Genomic DNA, 16,777 nt, shown 5'->3' on the forward strand with positions numbered 1-16,777 from the left:
TAGCAGATATGTTTATACAGATGAATATAAAAGGTTCTTTTCTTTGGACTTTTTGCTTTTTTTTCCTCCCTTCTCACCCTCCCATCGCACCCACCCCCCCAAAAAAGCTACTTCATTCTGTGGTATGATTATTTTTTTTAACTAAAAGAAGATAAAATTCTAAAAACAAAACCAAGAGCTACAGCTTAGAAAACACCAGATAACTTATACTATAATGTATTTTTGCAGATGGAGTAAATATAAAAAAATTTAATTCAAAGTTAATTCTATGTAAATATCAGAATTTACAGTAGATAACTAAGGCACTAACATTTCAGATATTACACTAAATCAGAATGTTGAGTATAAAAACTAATCTTTGACTGGGCTTGCTGGCTCATACCTGTAATCCCAGCACTTTGGGAGGCTGAGGCAGGTGGATTGTCTGAGGTCAGGAGTTCAAGACCAACCTGGGTAACATGATAGAAACCAGTCTCTAGTAAAAATAGAAAAATTAGCCAGGCATCATGGCTCACATCTGGAGGCTAAGTCAGCAGAATCGCTTGAAACTGGGAGGTGGAGGTTGCAGAGACCTGAGATCGTGGCACTGCACTCCAGCCTAGGCAACAAAGTGAGACTCCATTTCAATGAAAAAAAGAAATTAAATAAAATCCATACATTTTAGAGTTCTGAAAAATTACTAATAAATGTTTGTTACACAGTTTTCTTTGAACGTGTGCTCTCTGACTGCCAACATAGTGCCTTTTATTTTTAACTTACATAGAGTTAAATATACACATATTACTCTGAAGATAAACCTTAGGTGTAAGAAAATTAATGAAGTGTGTGTGTGAATTGGAGTTTGTACATATTTTAAGAAAAGCGCAATTATTGGAACAAAACATGTTATTTTAATTAGGTGACTAATAGAAAACTAAACACCTTGAAAATGCTGAAAGCAAGTCTACACTTTCTACTTTGTATTGAATTTATTAATGTAAAATTTTATGAAATATGTTTCGGATGCTCCCCGGAACCTGCCTCTTAAAGCACAGACAACATTGTCTACAGAAATAACACGCTGAAGTGCAACAATAAAAGCCCTCTTCAAACAGAAACAAAATTATTATTTTTAACACTTATTTTAATAATAAGCAAAATTGAATAATTGGATATATTTTTAATAGTCTATGTGTGTGTGAATGTATAAAATGGTACATAAGGAAAAAAGGCAGAAAAAATGTTAATATTTATATAAAACTGGAAAGTAGTTATTGTTTGCAGATTATATCTTTGTTTATGTAGATAACAGTAGCAGAGAGTCTATTTTAAAAGTTTATTCTGGGAGAGATCCAAGATGGCTGATCACTAGCAGTTCGGGCACCTAGCTCCCAGTGAAAGCGCAGAGAACGAGAGGACGCTACACTTTCAGACGAATATTTGTTGCTTACGGACCAAGAGATTCCCAGTGGAGGAGCCCCACGGGTCGCCAGGGCGACTCTTGTGGCCAGTGTGGCAGTTTAGCTGGCGCCTTAGAGCGGCAGTTCTTGCTGCAGAGTCTGGAGATTCCCGGGCAGAAAAGCACCATCAATCTTAATACCGCTGTTTTGGCCGGCGCAGTGGATTGCTCAGATTTCGGCGCTGGGAATCAAAAAGTTGGATGTCCACTCAGAGACCTAGTTAGAAAGTCGGTAATTACAAAATCGACAGAGGGATAAATATATAATGAAGGGAAGAAAGCAGCCTAAAAAAGCAGAGAATACTCAAAATCAGAGTGCCTCTCCCTCTACAGGGGACCGCAATTCCTCATCAGTAACGGAACAAGGCTTAATGGAGAACGAGTGTGTTCCAATAACAGAAGCAGGTTTCAAAATGTGGGTGATAAGAAACTTCTGTGAATTAAAAGAACTTGTTCTAACCCAATGCAAAGAAACTAAGAACCTTGAAAAACGGTTTGACGAAATGCTAACGAGAATGGACAATTTAGAGAGGAACATAAGTGAATTGATGGAGCTGAAAAACACAACACGAGAACTTCGCGAAGTATGCACAACTTTAAACAGTCGAATTGATCAAGCAGAAGAAAGGATATCAGAAGTCGAGGATAGGTGTACCTGAATGTGATGAAGAGAATGAATCCAAGTTGGAAAATACTCTTCAGGATATCATTCAGGAAAACTTTCCCAACCTAGCAAGGCAGGGTAATATTCAACTCAAGGTAATACAGAGAACACCACAAAGATATTCTTAAGGAAGACCAACCCCAAGGCACATAATCGCCAGATTTATTAGGGTTGAAATGAAGGAGAAAATACTAAGGGCAGCCAGAGAGAAAGGTCAGGTTACCCATAAAGGGAAACCTATCAGACTTACAGCAGATCTCTCAGCAGAAACCCTACAAGCCAGAAAAGAGTGGGGACCAATATTTAACATCCTTAAAGAAAAGAACTTTCAACCCAGAATTTCCTATCCAGCCAGACTAAGCTTTATGAGCAAAGGAAAAATTAAATCTTTTGTGAACAAACAAGTACTTAGAGACTTCACCACCACCAGGCCTGCTTTACAAGAGCTTCTGAAAGAAGCACCATACATATAAAGGAACAACCAATATCAGCCTTTCCAAAAATATATCGAAAAGCAAGAACATTAACACAATGAAAATTTTACATCAACTAATGGGCAAAACAGCCAGGTAGCACCAAATGCCAGTATTAAAGTTATATATATTCTAATTGGATAAAAAGCCAAAACCCATCGGTATGCTGCATCCAGACTCATCTTACATGCAACAATACACAAAGACTCAAAACAAAGAGAAGGAGGAAGATTTACCAACCAAACAGAGAGTAAAAATAAACAAATAAACAAAAAGTAGGAGATGCAATTCTCGCCTCTGATAAAGTAGACTTTAAAGCAACAAATATCAAAAGAGGCAAAGAAGGACATTACATAATGGCAAAAGGATTAATGTAACAAGAAGAGCTAACGATTCTATAGATCAACAAGACAGAAAATTAACAAGGACATTCAGGACTTGAACTCAGACCCGGAACAAGTAAACTTAATAAACATTTATAGAACTCTCCACTTCAAATACACAAAACATACATTACCACCTCACACCTATTCCAAAAGTGACTACATAATTGGAAGTAAATCACTCCTCAGTAATCGCATAGCACTTCATAGGTTTAAATGAAATATTGGTTGGCTGTTTGTTTGTTATTTTCTTCCCTTATTTCTTGCTGACTACATCATTAAGTATAATTATCAGTATAAAAGAGGTTTTCAAAACTCATTACTAAATTGCATTCTAGCCTGGGCAAGAAAGCAATACTCCCATTCTCTCTCTCTCTTTCTCTTCCTTTTTCCTCCTCCTCTTCATTCTTTTTTTTCTAGAAAAAATAAATAAATAAAAAATAAAAGTTTATTCTGGTAGGTTGGCAACATTCTATGATAATACCTGGATTCCCAGTCTGTTGCACACCTGCTGTGTAATACTTTCCTCTTGAGTGTAAGAAACTGTGTGACTGTGCTGGGAAATCACTCATGAAATTATGTTACTCACTGGGCTCGGTGGCTCACGCCTGTAATCCAGGCATTTTGAGAGGCTGAGTCAGGTGGATGATGAGGTCAGGCATTCAAAGTCAGCCTGACCAACATAGTGAAACCCTGTCTCTACTAAAAACAAAAAAAATAGCTGGGTGTGGTGGCATGCACCTGTAATCGCAGCTTCTCAGCAGGCTGAGGCAGAAGAATTGCTTGAACCCGGGAGACAGAGATTTCAGTGAGCTGAGATCATGCCACTTCCCACCAGCTTGGGCAACAGAATAAGATTCCCTCAAAAAAAATTCAATAAACTTCTATCAAAAGTGCTGTGGTATTTATTTCACAGTAATGTAAAAAACAATTCTAAAATTTACATGAAACTAAAATAAATTTTGAATCAGCAAAGCAATCTTGAGGAAAAATAACAAAGCAGAAGGCTACCATAATGTCAAATTATATTTCAAGACTACATAGTAATGAAACAATGGACTGTGCAAAAAACAAACAATAAAATACAACAGAAAGTACTACTCTCACATTTCATAACTGATGCAAAACGAGAACTTAAAAAATAGTTTTAGTTTCTCAAAATCATGCAGATATTTGTGTGTCCCCAAAACAATGGAAAAGCAGCCAGATTGTGCAATCTCTTAAATGTCATGAAGAGGACTTTGGAGTTCACTGTGGACTTGAAGGAATCTTACTGGAAGAAAAGTAGAATTATTAGAGAACTTAAAAACATAAGATAGGAGATGCCTCTTTGTGAGAACAGAATTAAAAACACACAAATATCCCATCTGCCCAGGAACTATTTCGTTTGGAACACAGCTTCCTAAATCACATTTTAGAGATTGGCTTTCTCTTTGATCTTGGGACCTTTTATCTTTGTTATCTGGCATATTTCTTTTACTTGGACCTACCTGAAGACTTGGCAATCGTCTCATGTCTCTTTATAGTCTAAGGTTTTTTCCTTGCTCCAGACAGGTGATTAGTCTGGCTGAAAGAAAACAATATCTGTTTTTGTTTTTGTTTTGTTTTGTTTTGTTTTTGTTTTGAGATGGAGTTTTGCTCTTGTTGCCCAGGCTGGAGTGTAATGGTGTGATCTCAGCTCACCACTCCTGCCGACTCCCGGGTTCAAGTGATTCTCCTGCCTCAGCCTCCTGAATAGCAGGGATTACAGGCATGCACCACCACATCCAGCTAATTTTGTATTTTTAATAGAGACAAGATTTCTCCACATTGGTCAGGCTAGTCTCAAACTCCCTACCTCAGGTTATCTACCTCGTTTGGCCTTTCAATGTGCTGGGATTACAGGTGATAGCCACCACTCCTGTCCACAATACTTATTTTATTAAAAAATAAACAAGGGGCAGGGCACAGTTGCTCCTGCCTGTAATCCCAGCAGTTTGGAAGGTGTAGGTGGGTGTATCGTGAGGCCAGGAGATGAAAACCATCCTGGCGAACATGGTGAAATGCTGTCTCTACTAAAAATAAAATAAAAAAATAGCTGGGTGTGGCAGTGCTTGCCTGTAATTTCAGCTACTCAGGAGGCTGAGGAAGGAGAGTCACTAACCCGGGAGGTAGAGGTTGCATTGAATCAAGATCGTGTTACTGCACTCCAGCCGGGTGACAGAGCAAGACTGTCTCAAAATAAATAAATATACAAATAACATGAATCTTGCTCATGTTTTCCAATTACAAGCTAGTATTGGGCTCAGTGGAGAAGATGTGATCAAATATTCTAGTAATACCAAAATACTAATTTATAGCAAAAATTTTTTTTTTTCTTTTTTTTTTTTTTTTTGAGACGGAGTTTCGCTCTTGATACCCAGGCTGGAGTGCAATGGCGCGATCTCGGCTCACCGCAACCTCCGCCTCCTGGGTTCAGGCAATTCTCCTGCCTCAGCCTCCTGAGTAGCTGGGATTACAGGCACGTGCCACCGTGCCCAGCTAACTTTTTGTATTAGTAGAGACGGGGTTTCACCATGTTGACCAGGATGGTCTCGATCTCTTGACCTCGTGATCCACCCGCCTCAGCCTCCCAAAGTGCTGGGATTACAGGCTTGAGCCACCGCGCCCGGCCTCAAAAATTTTTAAATATTTAGAAAATACTTTCAATTTGTAGGTTTCTTAATTTTACTACCTGGTAGTACTGAATCAAACATTGGAGGTGGCAGTTAGATTTTCAGGTGGGGCAACAATATTTTATGCCACCAAATTCCTGGAATTATCTGCGCCTCAAGTTCTCCTTGCCTGCCTCAGTCCTCTTCAACCATAAGATGGTGGCTGCAATTACAGCTGGGCCCCAGAAGTCCTGTCTCTTCCCTGTGCAGTGATTGTGTTCTGGCCTTGAGCCCTCTCTGGGCAGCTCTGCACCTGCAATGCGATGTCTCTCCCAAATTGTGCAGCTACCATGGGAGAGTCATCAGGGGATAATCCTAACTTGGGGGTGCAGTTTCATGAATCGAAAGAGCTTTGGTCTGTGGGGTTCATGGTTTCTCTTTTCTCATATTAAAAATTTATGAGGCTGAGCATGGTGGCAACAAAGCAGGAAAAGGCCAGGAAACAAATCTCTTGAACACCAAACTGGGAAGGAAGGGCTGATTTATTCAGCCAGGAGCAAGGTGGCATAGTTGCCTAACAACAAAGCTCCAGCTCACAAAGAAAGTCCCTGCCCTTTTAAAGGCTTACAACTCCAGAAATTACATGTGACAGGGTCATAGGCTTACAACTCTAGAATTTACATGTGAAAGGGTCTTGGGCCTTAAAGTAGGCATGGGGTACAATGACTTAGGTGGGGGTTTGATTTTGTCTAAGGAAAAATGCCTTCTGGAATGATTCCTCCATACCATGCATGTGATCTATAGGAGGGCGATTAAAGGTGGCACCCAGTCTGCCAGCCTTTACTTCTGTTGAAATGCAATGTGGAAGTCAAGGGGGGGTGGTCTTAGATGCTTAAGGGTGATTAAGGGTCTCCTTCCTCACTTCCCCCTTTGAGAATCTCACCTAAAACATTAGTAAGTGTTCTCACTCTCATTCTCATTTTCATGATCCTCTGAAGAAACTGATTGATAATGATGCGTATAATATATTTGTGATGTGGTTTTCTGGATAACTACAGCAGTGATGAATCCTCTAATCACCTGAAGAAACAGGGGAAGCAAACAAGGGAGTGGGAAACAAACAAGAGAGTAGCAAGCAAACACCTAGTATTACTACAACACTTATGATGAGAGTCTTGAATCCTTCTAAGGATGAGAACCAACCTCCAGACAAGGATTCAGGGTTAACTGCATGCCATACCTGCACAGGCACATGAGCCAGTTTGATCATGTCTCTTACAATATCCTCAACTGCTTGACCCTGGTCATCTATGTGTAGTCAGCAGTTGGTTAGATTGAATTTTCCACAGACTCCTTTTCAGCTGCTAGCAAATAATCTAAGGCCAACTGGTTCTGATAAATTGCATTTCTCATTTGAGTTTCTTGTCAGACCAAAATGGACAGAGCTTTGTCCATTTCATTAATGAGTATTTCTGGTTTTTTTTGTTGTTGTTGTTGTTTTTTTTGAGACAGAGTCTCGCTCTGTCTTCAGGCGCCAGGCTGGAGTGCAGTGGCGCAATCTTGGCTCACCGCAACCTCCGCCTCCTGGGTTCAGGCAATTCTCCTGCCTCAGCCTTCCAAGTAGCTGGGACTACAAGCATGTGCCACCATGCCCGGCTAATTTTTTGTATTTTTAGTAGAGACAGGGTTTCACCATGTTGACCAGGTCGGTCTCGATCTCTTGACCTCGTGATCCGCCCGCCGCGGCCTCCCAAAGTGTTGGGATTACAGGCGTGATCCACCGCGCCCGGCCTACTAAAAGTAATTTTAATAAAACCTTATAAATACTACTTGGCATACTCTCAGAAAAATAAAAATTAAAAAAAAAGGGGTGAGGAAACAAAAAAAATTAAAAAAAAAAAAACTTATGCCGGGCGCGGTGGCTCACGCCTGTAATCCCAACACTTTGGGAGGCCGCGGCGGGTGGATCACGAGGTCAAGAGATCGAGACCGACCTGGTCAACATGGTGAAACCCCGTCTCTACTAAAAATACAAAAAAATTAGCTGGGCATGGTGGCGCGTGCCTGTAATCCCAGCTACTCGGGAGGCTGAGGCAGGAGAATTGCCTGAACCCAGGAGACGGAGGTTGCCGTGAGCCGAGATCGCGCCATTGCACTCCAGCCTGGGTAACAAGAGCAAAATTCCGTCTCAAAAAAAAAAAAAAAAAAAATTACCTTTAGTATTGATAATACACAATTACCAAAGTAAAAGTTGATTTTCTGTTTAACAAAAATTTTATGTATTATTAATATGAAAAAAAAAGAACCTTCTGTTCACCTTTTGAATACGTTAAAATAGAAAGTAAAAAAAGATATAGGCCGGGCTCGGTGGCTCACGTGTGTAATTCCAGCACTTTGGAATTACAGGTCGAGGCAGGAGGATCACCTGAGGTCGGAAGTTTGAGACCAGCCTGATCAACATGGAGAAACCCTGTCTCTACTAAAAGTTCAAAATTCGCCTAGCATGGTGGCACATGCCTATAATCCCAGCTACTGGGGAGGCTGAGGCAGGGGAATCACTTGAACCCGAAAGGCGGACTTTGCAGTTAGCCTAGATTGCGCCACTGCACTCCAGGCTCAAAAAAAAAAAAAAAAAAAAAAACTCCGTCTCATAAAAAAAAAAAAGGTTGAATTTTTTTCATTCTCTGGGGCGGGCTTGGCCAAGCTCAGGGAGGAAGCTCTGCCGGAAAAGGCTACAGCTTAGACTGTTACTCTTTCTTCACTAAACCCAGCGTCTGATCACATCTTCTGTCACTCAGGGCCTGAGGGGGCGGGGCCTTAAGTATTATCCAGTTGGGGAAGTTGGGTTGGAAACCGTCCAATCAGGCACGTAGCTGGAGCAAAGAGGGCGGCTTTCGGGTTCGGCGCGGCCTTTGTCTCTCGCTGTAGCGAAAGCCGCAGGTCTTGTCTTCGCTGCTCTGTGTCCTCTGCTCCTAGAGGCCCAGACTTTGCGGCCCTGTGACCTTCAGGCATTGGGAGATCCACAGCTAAGAGGCGGGGAGCCCCTGGAAGCCTACAAATGGTGAGAGTGCCTTTCCGACATCCAGAGAAAGGCGAGGGACTGGTTGGAACCAGTGGGGAGCGGCTGTGGTGGGACTCAGGCCTCCCCGCCGTCAGCCCCACAATCTTTGAGGGATTTCTCCTTGCCCAGCTCGGCCTCTGTCCCCTTCAGCCATAAGATGGCGGCTGCGCTGACAGGCAGGCGCCAGGCGTCCTATCTCTTCCCGGCGCAGTGACTGCCCTGGCCAGGAGCCCTCTCTAAGCAGCTCGGCACCATCAGCGCCGCGTCTCTCCCACATTGCACAGGAGCCACAGCAGGGTCCTCAGGGCAGAGTTCTGACTCGAGGTGCGAGTTCATGAATGGGAAGGGCTTTAGCCTTTGGGGTTCACAGTTTCTCTTTTCTCCTATTAAAAATTCATGAGACCTGACATGGTGGCTCACGCCTGTGATCCCTGCATTTTGGGAGGCTGGGGCCAGCGGATCACTTGAGATCAGTGTTAAAACGCGGACGCTGAATGAAAAGACCCCCAAACAGGCTTTGTGTGAGCAACAAGGCTGTTTATTCACCTGGGTGCAGGCGGGCTGGGATCGAAAATGGAGTCGGGGAGGGCAGTGGGATAGGAGTTGGTTTTATAGGTTTGGGATGGGCAGTGGAAAGTTACAGACGTTTAAGTTGGCGGTTGTTTGCAAGCTAGAGAAGGGTGTATATTTGCAAGCTGGGAGGGAGTCGTAGGTTGTTGAGTCACCAGGTTGGCCAAGTTCAGTTATGAAGTCCAGTAGCCTTGTCAATTGAGGCCGGAATAAGAAACAATAGAAGAATGTCTCTGTTTAGTTAGGCTCCACAGGGGTTGATCGTTTCTTCCAGGAACTCATCTGGGCTGTACCTGCAGGTCACAGAGATTACCATGCTGTTCAGGGCTCGGTCAGACCTTACAGTCAGGAGTTGTGAGGTGAATTAAATTCCTCTTCAAAGACTCAGCTTCTTGGTCGTAAGTTGTAAAAGTTGCAAATCAACCCTACCCCTTTTTCTGCCCCTTTCTCTTTTTCTCGCAAAATCGAGCGTTTACCCTATTTGAAAAAAGTTTTGGTCTAAGCCAACCAGGATCAGTTTAGATTGTGCTGTCCAACCCCAGCCAATAGGGGAAGGACCAAAAAAAAAAAACTTTGATAGGGTTAAAAACCCCTTGCTGGCTGGGCTCGATGGCTGACACCCATCCCAGCACTTTAGGCAGGCGGATCACAAGGTCAATAGTTCTAGATCAGTCTGGCCAACATGGTGAAACCCCGTCTCTACTAAAAATACAAAAATACAACCTCTGCCTTTCGGCTTCAAGCGATTCTCCTGCCTCAGCCTCCCAAGTAGCTAGAATTGCAAGCATGCGCCATCATGCCCCACCAATTTTGTGCCTTTAGTAGAGACAGGGTTTCTCCATGTTGGTCAGACTGGTCTCTAACTCCCAACCTCAGGTGATCTCCCTGTCTCCCCTTCCCAAAGTGCTGGGATTACAGGCTTGAGCCACCGCACCTGGCCAGCAGGAGGTTCTTAAAGTCTCAGGTTTCTCTGGAAAGCCTTCCCTGCAGTTGTCCCAGCCTGCTCACCCCAGTCATGGAAGGAGCCTTTATTCTGAGAGAAGCTGCAGAGCTTTGGAAAGCTGGGGCCTCACAAGCAGATGCAGTTAAGATTAAGATGAAAGGAAACTGGGAGGGTTTTACTGATGATGAATTTGTTATTGTTTTGAGGCATTTTTTAGATTATGTAAAATAAAAACATTAGGTTTATGTAAAAAAAAATTCAAAAAAGTATTGCAGCAGGAGAAAGTGCCAACTAACTGTAAGATAACAGACCCCTTTTCCTTGCAGCTGCCACCACAGAATTCCCATCCACTCACAAAGACACACACTAGACATTGACGTGTCCACAGTCCTCCCAGGACTAGGCACCATTTTCAGGAACTTAACCATGGCCTTTTTGATTGTAGTGTTTCTTGCTGAGAAGCCACGAGTGTCTGCAAGTCTCCTGGCATATCCCCACCTTCAGACACTGAATCTGCAGCAGCAAGCTGTTTTCCCCATCAGCCTAACATTCTGGACCTCCTGTTCATAATCTCATCTGCCTGCAGGCAAACAAATAAATCAGTGAACAGCCCCACCTGGCCCACTGTCTGTGGCAAAAATCAGTCCTTTCACCTACATTCACTTTCACCTACATTCACTTTCACCCAGAATTTTTTTTTTTCTTGTAGGTTTTATTTTTGGTTCAGGGTACACATGTGGGTTTTTTATTCAGCTAAAATCATGTCATGGGGGTTTGGTGTGCAGATTATCTTGTCACTGAGGTACTACTCATAGCACCAAACAGGTATGTTTTCTTTTTTTTTTGAGACGGAGTTTCGCTCTTGTTACCCAGGCTGGAGTGCAATGGCACGATCTCCGCTCACCGCAACCTTCACCTCCTGGGTTCAGGCAATTATCTTGCCTCAGCCTCCTGAGTAGCTGGGATTACAGGCACGCGCCACCATGCCCAGCTAATTTTTTGTATTTTTAGTAGAGACAGGGTTTCACCATGTTGACCAGAATGGTCTCGATCTCTTGACCTCGTGATCAACCCGTCTCAGCCTCCCAAAGTGCTGGGATTACAGGTGTGAGCCACCGTGCCCGGCCCTTAAACAGGTGTGTTTTCTGATCCTCTTAGTCCTCACAGCATCCACCCTCAACTAAGCCTCAGTGTCTGTTCTTCTTTTTGTGTGTTCATGTGTTTTTATTATTTAGCTCTGATAAATAATAACATCCATTTAGTTGTCTGTTTCTGCATTCGTTTTCTTAGTTTTGCTTTATTTTGTTTTGAGATGGAGTTGTGCTCTTTTCACCCAAGCTGGGGTGCAATGGTGCAATGTCGGCTTACTGCAACCTCCGCCTCCTGGGTTCAAGCAATTCTCCTGCCTCGGAATGTTGAGACTGGTCTCGAACTCCTAACCTCAGGTGATCCACCCACCTTGGCCTCCCAAAGTGCTGGGATTACAGACATGAGCCACTGCACCAAGCCTAATTTTATATTTTTACTAGGGATGGGGTTTCTTTATGTTGGTCAGGCTGGTCTCAAACTCCTGACTGTTAGGTACAAGAAAACCCCCTCCGTGCAGGCTAACCCCTTCCCCCCTGTCTGATTGCTCTGCAGCTGCAATCCTGAACCCCTACCTAGATGCCACATCAAGGCTGCCAAACATGGTACAATTAAGCAAAGCCTGATTACAGCCATCCAGGCAGCACGGGGAGCTTGAGGGAGGACAGAGAAAACATATGTTGGTTATCCATACTTGTAAATTCCTGTTTGACACATATCTGTAAAAAAAAGCTGCTGGTTTCTCTCTTTTTTTAAAGAAGACTGCCGTCACAAAAGTCACATGATAATATATTGTAGGTCTGTTACAAGTTAACAAACTATCTCTGTGCCTGTTACCAGTGGATAGATTATGCCCCTCTCACCCTATATAAACCCCTTGTTTTGTGAGCTCAGGGCTGCCTTCTTTGATTGTTACAGAGCAGCCTGTCAGGTTAATAAAACTTGCTTGCCTGACTTTGAGTCTATTCTCTTTTCTCTTGGCTACCCTTACACTGACCTCTGGTGATCCACCAACCTCAGCCTCCCAAATTTCTGGGATTACAGGCAGGAGACACCATGCCTGGGCTCTGCATTAGTTTTCTAAGAATAATGGGTTTAGCACAGTGGCTCACGCCTATAATCCCAGCACTTTGGGAGGCCAAGGCAGGTGGATCATGAGGTCCGGAGTTTGAGACCAGCCTAGCCAACATGGTGAAACCCTATCTCTACTAAAAATACAAAAATTAGTGGTGATGCACATCTGTAATCCCAGCTACTCAGGAGGCTAAGGCAGGAGAATCGCTTGAACCCAGGAGGCAGAGGATGCAGTAAACCGAGATCGCGCCATTGCACTCCAGCCTGGGCAACAGACTCCGTCTCAAAAAAAAAAAAAAAAGAATAATGGTCACCAGCTTCATCAATGTTATTGCAAAATAAATGATTATTATTGTTTTTTTAATGGCCACAGAGTATTCCATAATGTTTATGGACCATATTTTTTTTTTTTTTTTTTTTTTTGAGACGGAGTTTCGCTCTTGTTACCCAGACTGGAGTGCAATGGCGCGATCTCGGCTCACCGCAACCTCCGCCTCCTGGGTTTAGGCAATTCTCCTGCCTCAGCCTCCTGAGTAGCTGGGATTACAGGCACGCGCCACCATGCCCAGCTAATTTTTTGTATTAGTAGAGACGGGGTTTCACCATGTTGACCAGGATGGTCTCGATCTCTTGACCTCGTGATCCACCCGCCTCGGCCTCCCAAAGTGCTGGGATTACAGGCTTGAGCCACCGCGCCCGGCTTGGACCATATTTTTTTTTTTAACTAAATATTTTATTTTATTTTTGGAGACACTGTCTCACTTATTGCCCAGGCCAGAGTACTGTGTTTACTCAGGAGGCTGAGGCAGGAGAATCACTTGAAGCTGGGCGGCAGAGGTTGCAGTGAGCTGAGATCATGCCACTCCATTCTACTCCAGCTGGGCGACAAAACAAGACTGTCTAAAAAGAAAACATTTTTTTAAAAAATTTAAAAAAATTAGAAAAAAATACAAAAAATTAAGGCTGGAGGTAGTGGCTCACGCCTGTAATCCAAGCACTTTGGAGGCCAAGGCAGACGGATCACCTGAGGTCGGGAGTTCAAGACCGGCCTGACCAACATGGTGAAACCCTGTCTTTAAAAAAAAAAAATACAAAGAAAAGAAAGAAAAACAATGAATGCAACAGAGGACACTGATAACAGGTGTCAAGGTCAAAGAGACAGCCAGCTCTTAAAATGTGATGCAGGAAGCTGTGTTCCAAAGAAAACAGTTCTGGGCAGATATATATATATTTTTTTAGTTTTGTTTTTGCAAAAGGACATTCTCTTTCTAGGCTTTTAAATTCTCTAAAGATTCTACCATTCTTTTTTTTTTTTTAAGACGGAGTTTCGCTCTTGTTACCCAGGCTGGAGTGCAATGGCGCGATCTCGGCTCACCGCAACCTCCGTCTCCTGGGTTCAAGCAATTCTCCTGCTTCAGCCTCCCGAGTAGCTGGGAGTACAGGCGCGTGCCACCATGCCCAGCTAATTTTTGTGTTTTTAGTAGAGACGGGGTTTCACCTTGTTGACCAGGATGGTCTCGATCTCTTGACCTTGTGATCCACCCGCCTCGGCCTCCCAAAGTGCTGGGATTGTAAGCGTGAGCCACCGCGGCCGGCCTAAGATTCTGCGTTTCCTTTGGTCAGCTTCCTTCAAGGTTACAGTGAGAACCACGGTCCTCTTCATGACATATAAGAGACTGCACAATCTGGCTGCTTTTCCATTGTTTTAGGGACACACAAATATCTGCATGAGTTTTAGAAACTAAAACTATTTACTTTTTTTTTTTTTTGCATTAGGTCTGAAATGTGTGAGAGCAGTAGTTTCTGTAGCATTTGTTTGTTCACTGTTCTGCACAGTCCATTCTGGTTTTTTAGTATATTGTCTCTAAACATAGCTTGAAATTATAAGTACGATATCCTGCCGGGCGCAGTGGCTCACGCCTGTAGCACTTTGGGAGGCCGAGGCGGGTGGATCGCGAGGTCAAGAGATCGAGACCATCCTGGTCAACATGGTGAAACCCCGTCTCTACTAAAAATACAAAAAATTAGCTGGGCATGGTGGCGCGTGCCTGTAATCCCAGCTACTCAGGAGGCTGAGGCAGGAGAATTGCCTGAACCCAGGAGGCGGAGGTTGCGATGAGCCGAGATCGCGCCATTGCACTCCAGCCTGGGGTAACAAGAGCGAAACTCCGTCTCAAAAAAAAAAAAAGTACGATATCCTTCTGCTTTGTACTTTTTACTCATGATTGCTTTGGCTATTCAAAGTTTATTTTCATTTCATGTAAATTTTAGAAATATTTTTCATTACTATGAAAAGAATACCACTGCAGTTTTCACAGGAAGTTTGTTGAATATATAGATCACTTTGAATAATATGGCAATTTAATAATATTTATTCTTTCAATCCATGGACACAAACTATTTTAAAATTGATTTGGACCTTCTCTAATTTTTTTCATTGATTAGTTATATTGTAAAGGATCTTAACCTCTCTGGCTAATTTTTTTCTTAGAAATTTATTATTTAATGCTATAGTAAATAAGATTTTTTCTTCCTTTTTTATTTCTATTTTTCTTTATCAGTTTAAGTGTATGAAACCATACATACACTTGTATGTTAATTTTATATATTGCTTATGTACTGAGTGTTTTTATTAAACAGGTTTTAATATACTGTTTATGTTTTTTCATATAAGATTGTATGATCTAAAAACAGCAATCCTTTACTTATTTTTCTTCAATTTCTTTTTTTTTTTTTGAGACGGAGTTTCGCTCTTGTTACCCAGGCTGGAGTGCAATGGCGCGATCTCGGCTCACCGCAACCTCCGCCTCCTGGGTTCAAGCAATTCTCCTGCCTCAGCCTCCTGAGTAGCTGGGATTACAGGCACGCGCCACCATGCCCAGCTAACTTTTTGTATTTTTAGTAGAGACGGGGTTTCACCATGTTGACCAGGACGGTCTCGATCTCTTGACCTCATGATCCACCTGCCTCGGCCTCCCAAAGTGCTGGGATTACAGGCGTGAGCCACCGTGCCCGGCTTTTTCTTCAATTTCAATGGATCTTTTTATTTCTTTGACTAATTCTTCTGTCACATACTTCTAGTGCTACATTAAAATAGAAGCATTAACAATGGGCACAATATAGTTTTATATTGGTGTCTGAATTTGATGGAGCAAACAGCTCCTCAAGTTTTCATAAACTGGTTGTAGAAGGTAAAAATCTTTTGTTGGGTCCTTAGGGTGATGAGATGCTCTCTGAAATTTTAGTGAAGAGGGGTTGTGGCTCGGACACAAGGCTGCTGGGTATTCACTAGGATGCACCTTTAGTTGACTTGTTACAGGGGCTTGGGAATTAGTTGTAATTCCCATTTTGTTTTTGGAAAGACTGCATATCTTTCAGGACTTGGCTCCCTTGGGCAGACACTAGGGCGTGTTTTGGCAGTTGGATTTGCATATGGTGGGCCTTATATCAGGATGTGGATGAGTATGGCTTTCACTGAGTACCAGAAAGCATTTCCTCAGATAATTGTGTGGGTTTCTATATAGGCAGAACTGACCATAAACTGTGGCTCAGGTAACTGAAACTAAGTCATTGAACCACTTCAGGGACTACAGTAAAGGCCAAGGTCTTTAGGCCTGCCCTCATGGCTGTAAATGGGTGCCTTCCTCCAGGTCTCTGGAATGGTAGGACCTGTCCCAGACTGTGGCTGGGAGGAGTTTTGGATGGTTACAAAGTAAGTTCAGATTCTCATTGGGACCAAGTTGGGTGAACCCTATCCTGGTCTGTAGTTTTCTACCTGAATGAGGGCCTGCCTTCTGAATAGAACATTTCTCAATCTTAAGCTTTAACAACGTTTCACAGCTCCCTCTGTTGATCTCAAATCTCTCTTAGAGACATCTACTTTGGAGATGGTGTCTTGCTGCATAACCCAGAGTGGGCTGAAATCCTGTCCTGAAGCATTTCTCCAACCTTAATGTACCATGTAGCTATTATTACAGTTTTGAGCCGTAATGCCTGGTTCTGTCATAAAGGCATTTTTGTCAGGGATGACTGACTTTTTTTTTTTTCTGTAACTGGTTATGAAAATAGGGTACTTTTAGCCGGGCGCAGTGGCTCACGCCTGTAATCCCAGCACTTTGGAAGGCCGAGGCGGGTGGATCACGAGGTCAAGAGATCGAGACCATCCTGGTCAACATGGTGAAACCCTGTCTCTACTAAAAATACAAAAAATTAGCTGGGCATGGTGGCGCGTGCCTGTAATCCCAGCTACTCAGGAGGCTGAGGCAGAATTTCCTGAACCCAGGAGGCCGAGGTTGCGGTGAGCCAAGATCACGCTATTGCACTCCAGCCTGGGTAACAAGAGCGAAACTCCGTCTCAAAAAAATAAATAAATAAATAAAAATTAAAAAAAAATAAAGAAAATAGGGCACTTTTAATGTTTTCATCTTACTAATGTCACTCTCCTTATACATT

The 16,777-nt window shown here is 42.9% G+C and overlaps 1 protein-coding gene across 6 annotated transcripts in view; it reads left to right on the top strand.

The window, feature by feature from the left end:
* The window catches only part of LOC105710986 (zinc finger protein 93), a 491,114-nt gene that overhangs the window by 434,664 nt on the left and 39,673 nt on the right, over positions 1 to 16,777 (top strand). For 3 of the 6 annotated variants that reach the window (XM_064381559.1, XM_064381561.1, XM_064381562.1), the window contains exon 1: positions 8,403 to 8,652. The exons of 1 other annotated variant lie outside the window; for it this stretch is intronic. The gene's annotated coding sequence lies outside the window, so the exon portion shown is untranslated. Of the gene's footprint in view, positions 1 to 8,380; positions 8,653 to 16,777 lie in introns of those variants that run through there. 2 more of the 6 variants (XR_010344312.1, XR_010344311.1) reach the window with 1 other exon arrangement.

This window comes from Aotus nancymaae, unplaced genomic scaffold (genome assembly GCF_030222135.1).
Source record: "Aotus nancymaae isolate 86718 unplaced genomic scaffold, 86718_ANA_hifiasm-v0.15.2.pri h1tg000028l, whole genome shotgun sequence".
NCBI classification, from domain to species: Eukaryota; Metazoa; Chordata; class Mammalia; order Primates; family Aotidae; genus Aotus; species Aotus nancymaae.